This window comes from Typopeltis vanoorti, chromosome 6 (assembly GCF_054136105.1).
Source record: "Typopeltis vanoorti isolate ZY-2024b chromosome 6, IOZ_Tvanoo_1.0, whole genome shotgun sequence".
Taxonomy (NCBI): Eukaryota; Metazoa; Arthropoda; class Arachnida; order Uropygi; family Thelyphonidae; genus Typopeltis; species Typopeltis vanoorti.
The window spans coordinates 24,095,343-24,104,185 of NC_143554.1; positions in this window are offsets into that span (position 1 = coordinate 24,095,343).

The following is an 8,843-nucleotide window of genomic DNA, read 5'->3' on the forward strand; positions in this document are numbered from 1 at the left end:
GAAAATGAATTAACTTCCAAAGTAGTATAATACAGTTAAATCAGATTCTCAGAGAAACAACTCAGGAATTACAGAAAGTCCAGCAGCGTTCAAGTGAACATAAGAAAATTAAGCAGAAAAATAAGAAACAACAAAGCAAGGAATAAAGTATAAGTAACGAAAATCAGGTAAGTAAAGTTGATTGTAAAAAGAAGGATATCATTTGATATGGTGATGAGCAAGTTATTATTAGAATCAACACCCAACCTCCATGGAGTGAGAGACTCATCGTGGGAGGTACTCACTATTGCATACAATGCTCATCCAACTGCGTCAAACTGATTCAATCTGTCCACATCCACAACACACTAAGGCAATGCATTTCACTCACCAACCACCCTCCATGCAGAGAACCTGCTTCTCACACCCTCCTTATACAGTTCCCAGCAATGGCTTCTTGTCCTACTACCCTCTCCAATTTTATGAAAAATCTCTTCCATGTCTACCTGATAACAACCCATGACCAGTTTGTCTCAATCATATCCCCCCCCCCCTTTCCTCCTATTCATGAGGCTCTGCAACTTACATTCTCTCAATCTGTCCTCGTACTAACTCTATAACTAACTAACTAAGTTATAACTAATGTTATAACTCCAAGTTTTCCCCAAGCACAAATTAAAATATAGCACATGCAATTCAAAAACAGAAAAGAAAATTTAACGAGATTGCAATTGTATTTGGCAATAATCACTAGCTAACGACTTAACTAGTGATAAGTTCAGTATGATAGAAGATAAGAAAGGATTGTTGAAAGAAGCCAGAGTGAGAAAGTGAAACTCCTAAGTATATTACCTTGATATGATAAAAATAAATTAAGAAGGCAGTGTTTGCAAAGGATTTGATGCATAGGCTATGTAGAAAGAAAAGACACAAGTTTTTGGATGTATGGAGTGAGTTTGAGGGAAGACTGGATTTGTATAAAAGGGACAGCCAACACTTGAATGCATTTGGTGTTAGTAGTCTTGAAAACCTAATAACTGGTATGAGACCTAACATAAAGAGTCAGTGAAATTAAATTATGATGGGAGAAATGGTGAGAATCTGTGTGTAAGAGTGAAAATGTTATATAATGTGTTAGTGACAGGAATGGATAGCCTATGTTTGTACAGAAATGCCAGGTGTAAAGAAACAAAGGGGTAAAGTATTGCTTTGGTCAATAGGTTGGAACATTGTATTGTAGGCATTAGTGAGACCTGGCTATCAGAATCAGACATGCTAATTGGTATCGAGTGTAAAGTGTACTGTATTTTAGGAAGGATGCAGCTAACGATATCAGATACTTGAATCCAGTTGGCATTAAGACCTATGATTGTAATACCAGTAATACTTTTTCATGTTAATGAAATTTCATTAAGCATCAGGCCAAAAGTCATAACTATTGTATGGAAAGCTAAGTCTGAGTAGGAAAAGAAACTGGGTCTGCAAGCTAAAGCTTGTAGACCAGAGAATTCTATCGATATGCTGCAAGTAAAAGAAAGAATGAATATGAAAGAATAACTCTAATGAATGCAAATGTGTAAGGGTGACAGATGCAGAAGAGATTCTTCAACTAATGACTGCTCATTTTGCAAAAAACTATCAACCTGGTGGATGCAACATTGAGTTCACTGAGCTCTTCTGAAGAAACTCAGGTGTATGAAGAGGAGGTATTAGAGTTGTTGCACAAACAGAATAAGAATTCAGAAATAGGGACTGATGGGATATCAGCACGGGTGTTATGAGCGTTCAGCAGAACTGGCTATTCCTTTGATCAGGCTATATTAATTGGAATCTCAGAACAAGAAAGATTCCACAGGGGTGAAGGAATGTATGGTAATCCCAATGCACAAGGGTGGTGCAAAGACCGATGTATCCAACTATCGATCAATCAGTATTTCAGAAGTAGTGGTAAGGATTTTTGAAAAAGTTGGTTAGGGCTTACATTCATGAGTTTACTAAGAGAAAGTAATGTTTTAGCAACTTGCTTGCATTCTATTATAATGTTACCGTTGAGTTGGGCAAGGGAAATGGATACACCATGATACTTTTGGATTTTGCTAAGGCTTTAGACAGAATACAGCATGGAAGACCATTACATAAATTAGAGAATATGGGATTCGTTTATAAAATATTAATGTGGATAACAGGAGAACTGACTCGCATCCCCATATATCAAAACGTGATATATGGGTATGTGCTTCTGCAAGATTTAAGGTAACCAGTGGTGTACCAAGGATCAGTCCTTGGTACACTGTTATTCAATTTGTGCATTAATGACTTGCTGATGATGCAAAAAAAGGCAGGGTAATCAGGAATATGCCCAATATGCAGTACTAGCAGAATGATTTAAACAGGCTGAAATTGTGGGCATGGGAAAATGGATGTCAGTTTAATGTCAGTAAAGTCAAGCACTTTGGTGTGATTAGATATCCATTGCCATGTTATATTGGTGGGATCATGCTAGAAGAAACTGATCAGGCTTAGGGATTTTGGAGTTTTAGTAAATATGAAGTTGGAGTTCAGGGGCCATGTAGCAAAGTTTGGAAATACAACTCAAAAGATAATTGCAATGCTGAAACAAACATTCACATGTAAAGATAAGGATGTTATTTTGCCTCTTTACAAGCCCTTGATAAGACCTCACTTGAACTATTATGCACAGGTCTGGTCTCCTGTTTTCCATTGTTATTCTGATATAGTGGAGAGAGAGAGTGCAAAGGAGAATGCTAAAATCATATCAGGATGTTAGTGGATAGATTGAGATTTGTAGACTGTAGATACTAGCAAAGAGGAGAAACAGGGATGATATGATTGTGACTTAAAAACTTCTGAAAGGGTCATACAGGATTTCAGTTGATGGAAATTTTCATTTTATATAGGGGACAAGAGGGCATCCTTGAAAGCTAAGAATGAATGCCACCAAAAGGGGTGAGATCGAGATTTTTCTCTTGTAGAATGGTATGCCATTGGATGTTGTGGGTGTGCAAGCCGTGTGAATGAATTCAAGAACAAGCATGATAGCTTGGAGCAAGTAGTATGTAGCCTCCGTCGATGAGTCCCGACTCCATGGATAACAAGAAAATAAAAAAAAAAAATTTAGCCTACCAGTGTGGAAGTCATATATCTAAAAAATTTAAGATGAATGCAATTTTTTAATTCCATACACTTAATCAGTATAAGCGGTATGAGGTGAAATGTTTAAACCTTTTTAAAAAAAAATTTTTATCGCATTGCATTACATTTCTATTCTGTGTTAGGTTTCCTGCAATGTATATTATCATATTAGTTCCATGTATACATGTGCTGGAAACTAAATGATTGTTTGCATATAATTATATTTAGTTACTTTGAATATTCACTTTATTGTTTTTTATATTATTATTATCATCATATGAAACCTCCGGGTAGTCAAGGAATCATCGAGGAAGGCTATACATCACCCAAGTCAACTGTCAAACTTTTAAGCTGCCTTAAACTCATTCATATTAAATGCACCCACTACCTTTAAAGGCAACCTATCTCACTCACTCATTCACTACTCTGTGAGAGAAAAACATAGATCATGCCCCTTTCTTGACTGCAAACAAACTTGACATGGATGCCCCATGTTTTCTCCCCACCTTCCTTATAATTAAAAATTTCATCAGATAATATCCTATAACACCATTTAGATGATTTTAGACCTCTATCATCTCACCCTTCTTTCTCCTGTTAATCAGAGTCCATAATCCACATACTTGCAATCTGTTCTCATAATCTAAATCCCATAATCCTGATATAATCTTTGTAAATATTATTTACAACTATCCCACAGCTTTTTTATCCCCTTAGATCCTGGGTGACCAGATATGTGCATAATAGTCCAGATGCAGTCTTTTCAAGGCCTTATAAAGAGGCTAAATGACTTCCTTGTCCTTATAAATGTCAAGGCTCGCTTCAACATTGCAATTAGCCTCTGAGTTCTATTTGCAATTTTTACTATTTTTTAACCTTTGAACTTCAAATTCCTGTTCGCCATTATAAGATCCCTACAGTGGTATAGCTAGAGCTTTTGCCTCTTGGGGCGGTACCTGATTTTGCTGTTCCTCTCAATGCATACAAAAAGTCAAAACGATGTATAGGGAAATTAAAACACTGTTTATTTTTGAAGTAAAACTTTAATTTCAACATTCTAAAATATTATTTTTCTTGCTTTTCTGTTAGCAAAATCGTCAATGACATCGAAGAAGTCTATTTCATAGTAATGTAAGTAATTTTTAATTTTATTTAGAAAAACTCCTCTCAAAACTAGCAACACTTACAGCAGTTGTGAGGAAAATTTGCAGTAGTATTCCAGTATTTGGAACTGAGTTCTTGAGACTGTATTTTAGAATTAACTGCAAAAGTTCAAAAAGATTCAAAATGCTGCCTGGGGTGGACCGCCTCCTCTGCACTCCCCTAGCTATGCCACTGGATCCCTAGCCCCATCAGTTTAATGTAGCATAACCCCACTAATAATAACAATATTATTATTATTATTATTATTATTATTTAGGCCTCCAAGTCAAAAGACTTATCGCAGGAGATGCTTTCTAGGAAACACAGTATATCAAGACTCATCATGGGGGTTCACTCCTAGGAAACACAAGGTCTATCATACCATTCCTTAAATTCATTGACCATTCTCGCTCTTACCACTCTATCAGGCAATGCATTCCACAGTTCAATCTCCCCCATGCAAAGAAACCACTCCTCACCCTCTCTCACAGTTTCCTTTCATAACTTCCAGGGATGGCCCCTTGTCATCACTCCTTCCCGCTGCACAACCAAGCAGAAGAACTACCTAGTGTCAACCCTGTAACCACCTCTCAACAGTTTAAAAGTCTCAATCATATCACCTCTCCTTCTTCTATCCACCAAACTCTGCAGTCCACATTCCCTCAGCCAATCCTCATAACTAACATTGTACAGTTCTGAAACCATCTTTGTTATCCGCCTTTGTACCCTTTCCACAGTTAATTTATCCCCTTCAAATCCTGAGGATCAAATCTGAGAACAATAGTCTAAGTGTGGTCTGATCAGGGTGTTATACAACGGAATGATAACTCTTTTATCTCTGCAGGTCAGCGTACCTCTCATTATTGCAGCAATCCTCTGTGCTATCTTCACCACCTTTGCAATATGACCCCAGAATTTCAGGTTTCTATCAATCATCAACCCCAGATCTCCCACTTCCTCCAGTATAGCTCCTCCAAGAGAGAGTACGCAGCATCTCACTGATGTGTCCCAAACTCAAGACCTTACATTTTGCTTCATTAAACCTATACCCCAATCATTTGCCCATCTGTCTAGCTCATTCAAATCCTCTTGCAGGGCTACCACATCTGTACAATTACTAATAGCCCTTCCCAGCTTCGCATCATCTGCAAACAACTGAATATCCCCTTGCAATCCACTGACAATGTCATTGATATAAAGGTTAAACAATATAGGTCCCAGGACTGAGCCCTGTGGGACCCCACTTGTAACCTTCTGCCTCCTTGAAACTGCCCCACCATACACAACTCTCTGATACCTATCGGACAGCCAATCCTGAATCCAGTTGACCAACCTGACATCCAAACCAATGTGCTACAACTAAAATATCAGCTTATGTGGCACCCTGTCAAATGCCTTTGCTAAATCCAAGGAAATGGCAGTATATGCCTTTCCCTCATCTACTGCTCTTGTAACTTTATTATAAAAGGCTAGCATATTACTAAAACAAGAGCACCCCTTCACAAATCCATGTTGACTCTCATAGATAACATTACCCTCATCTGCCCAATACTGTATACCAGTGGTGTTCAACAGTTTTTACTATGCAAACTACTTTTCTATAAAAGGTTATTATTACCCCAAGACCTCATGGAGTCAAGGACTCATCTGGGAGGTACTTTTATCACACACATCTTATCATACTGTGTCTTAAACACACTCAAACTCCTTGCAGACACCACACTCTCAGGCAAGGCATTCCAATAATTCACAAATCTGCACGGAAAAAACCTGCCTCTCACACCCTCTTTATTGAGTTTCCAGGGATGACCTCTGGTTCTCCCCTGATCTTCCACTATTCTCTGTAGAACTGCTCCACCATTGATCTTATAACAACCCCTTACCAACTTGTAGGTCTCTATCATATCTCCCCTCTTCCTCCTCTCCACCAGATTCTGCAAATTACATCTTCTCAATCTTTCCTCATACTCAACATTCCCGAGGTCAGAAACTACCTTAGTCAGCCGCCTTTGGACCCTTTCCAACATCTCTTCATCCTTCTGAAAACCTGGTGACCAAATCTGGGCACAATAGTCCATGTGTGGCCTAATCAAAGCATTATACAATGGAACAAGAATCTCCCTACTTCTACATGTCAGTGTCCTCCGCATCATTCCCAGAAACCTTTGTGTTGTCTTCACAAATTTGGCTATGGGTCACCCCCCCCCCCCCCCACCCCCCCCCCCCCCCACCCCCCCCCCCCCCCACCCCCCCCCCCCCCCACCCCCCCCCCCCCCCACCCCCCCCCCCCCCCACCCCCCCCCCCCCCCACCCCCCCCCCCCCCCACCCCCCCCCCCCCCCACCCCCCCCCCCCCCCACCCCCCCCCCCCCCCACCCCCCCCCCCCCCCACCCCCCCCCCCCCCCACCCCCCCCCCCCCCCACCCCCCCCCCCCCCCACCCCCCCCCCCCCCCACCCCCCCCCCCCCCCACCCCCCCCCCCCCCCACCCCCCCCCCCCCCCACCCCCCCCCCCCCCCACCCCCCCCCCCCCCCACCCCCCCCCCCCCCCACCCCCCCCCCCCCCCACCCCCCCCCCCCCCCACCCCCCCCCCCCCCCACCCCCCCCCCCCCCCACCCCCCCCCCCCCCCACCCCCCCCCCCCCCCACCCCCCCCCCCCCCCACCCCCCCCCCCCCCCACCCCCCCCCCCCCCCACCAAACAGATTTTATGTCAGATGACATGACTGTCTGTGAAGATATGTCTGATCACTCAGTGGAGATCTTAATTAACTTCTTAAATTTCCTGTGCTACTTTTTTAGCCAAACCATATATATAAAATATGTATCTAAAATAATAGAGGAACACATATAGAATATGTTCCTCTATTATAATGGTACACAATGAAGGAAAGCAGGAGGATTTTTATGCAACTGAAATTACTTTCAGTTTTCTAAAAAATGTATCCAAAAGAGATAAAGGGTATTTGTTACATTAAATTAATGTAAATTGACTGAAAAAAGATTAGTACATCTCATTATCTGTTCAAGGGAGTCAATATCTGATGAAAAGATGTAATGTTTACTGTAAAACAAAGCAGCAATAATAATTACTGAGTATTGTTAAATTTTTCATCACAATATGATAAATGACTTTCAAATGAGTTTTGTAATGTTATTAAAATCTATTTAGGCTAAAAAAGAGCATGTGCATCAAAAATATTGGGATACTATTGCCTTTTGTTAATATATTTTAGTTTATGCATCCCCCCCAAAAAAATAAAATAAAATAAAATACCAGTGATACACACAGTACTGTTTATGACAATCTGCAAAATTATTTATCAACTAGAAAAATAGAGGAATAAATTTCTACTGCTAAATAGGAAAGTAATTTATCTAATATGTGCACAGCTGAGTCACAGACTATTTAAGAAATCATGAAATTAAATTAATATCATTTCAGAATTCATTTTATTGAATTATAATGATCCATTCTTCATATGCATGAATATCTTGAATTTTAAAAGATTTTATAAAGGATAAAGGCATAATATTGTGCCGCTCCATACGGGAGGTGATAGAACCCAAGCATCAAATTATAGGTCTGTCTGTGTGTCAGATGTTTCAGTTAAGGTGTTGGAGAGGCTGGTGAGAGCCAGGATTCAGAATTGGGGTGACAACAATTGGTATTATCTTTGATGAACAGCATGAATTTGCTAAAGGGAGGTCATGTTTTAGTAATCTACTTACTTATTACAATAAGGTGACTGCTTCATTGCACAGAGGAGAGGGATACACAGTAGTATACTTAGATTTTGCATAGGCTTTTGATAGATTACTGCACGATAAGTTGATACTCAAACTAGAGCATATGGGATTGGATATTAGGTTAGTGCATTGAATCAGAGATTAGTTATCTGATAGGTACCAACAAGTTGTGTATGGGAGAGCAATATTGCAGAAAAAGGAAAGTCACTAGTGGTGTACCCTGGTGGTCTGTTCGGTTGTTTTCAGATGATGCAAAGTTGGGAATATGAAGTATCAAATATGAAGAATAGAGCAGATGTTGTGGCCTTACAAGAAGACTTCAACAGATTGAGAGAATGGATAAGGGAGTTGGGATGCCAGTTCAATGTTGTGAAATGTAAGGTTTTAAATTTTAGTAAAAAAAAGATGGGATATATATCTACACTTGGTGGGGCTATACTATTGATGGTGGAGGAAGTAAGAGACCTTGGGGCGATGATGGATAAGGATCTAAAATTTAGAGGACACATTGCCAAAATTGTCTAGACAACAAATTCTGTGAATGACGTAGAGAACACTGACTTGTAGAAGTAAGGAGATTCTTATTCCATTGTATGAGTTTCTGATTAAGTCACACATGGACTACTGTGTACAGATTTGGTCACATGGCTTTCAAAAGGATGAAGAGATGTCGGAAAGGGTTTAGACAGAGGTGACTGATTAAGGTAGTTTCTGATCTCTGGAATGTCGAATATGAGGAAAGGTTAAGAAGATGGAATCTACAGAGTCTAGTGAATAGGAGTGATATGATACAAGTTAGTAAGATTAATGTTGAAGAGGTT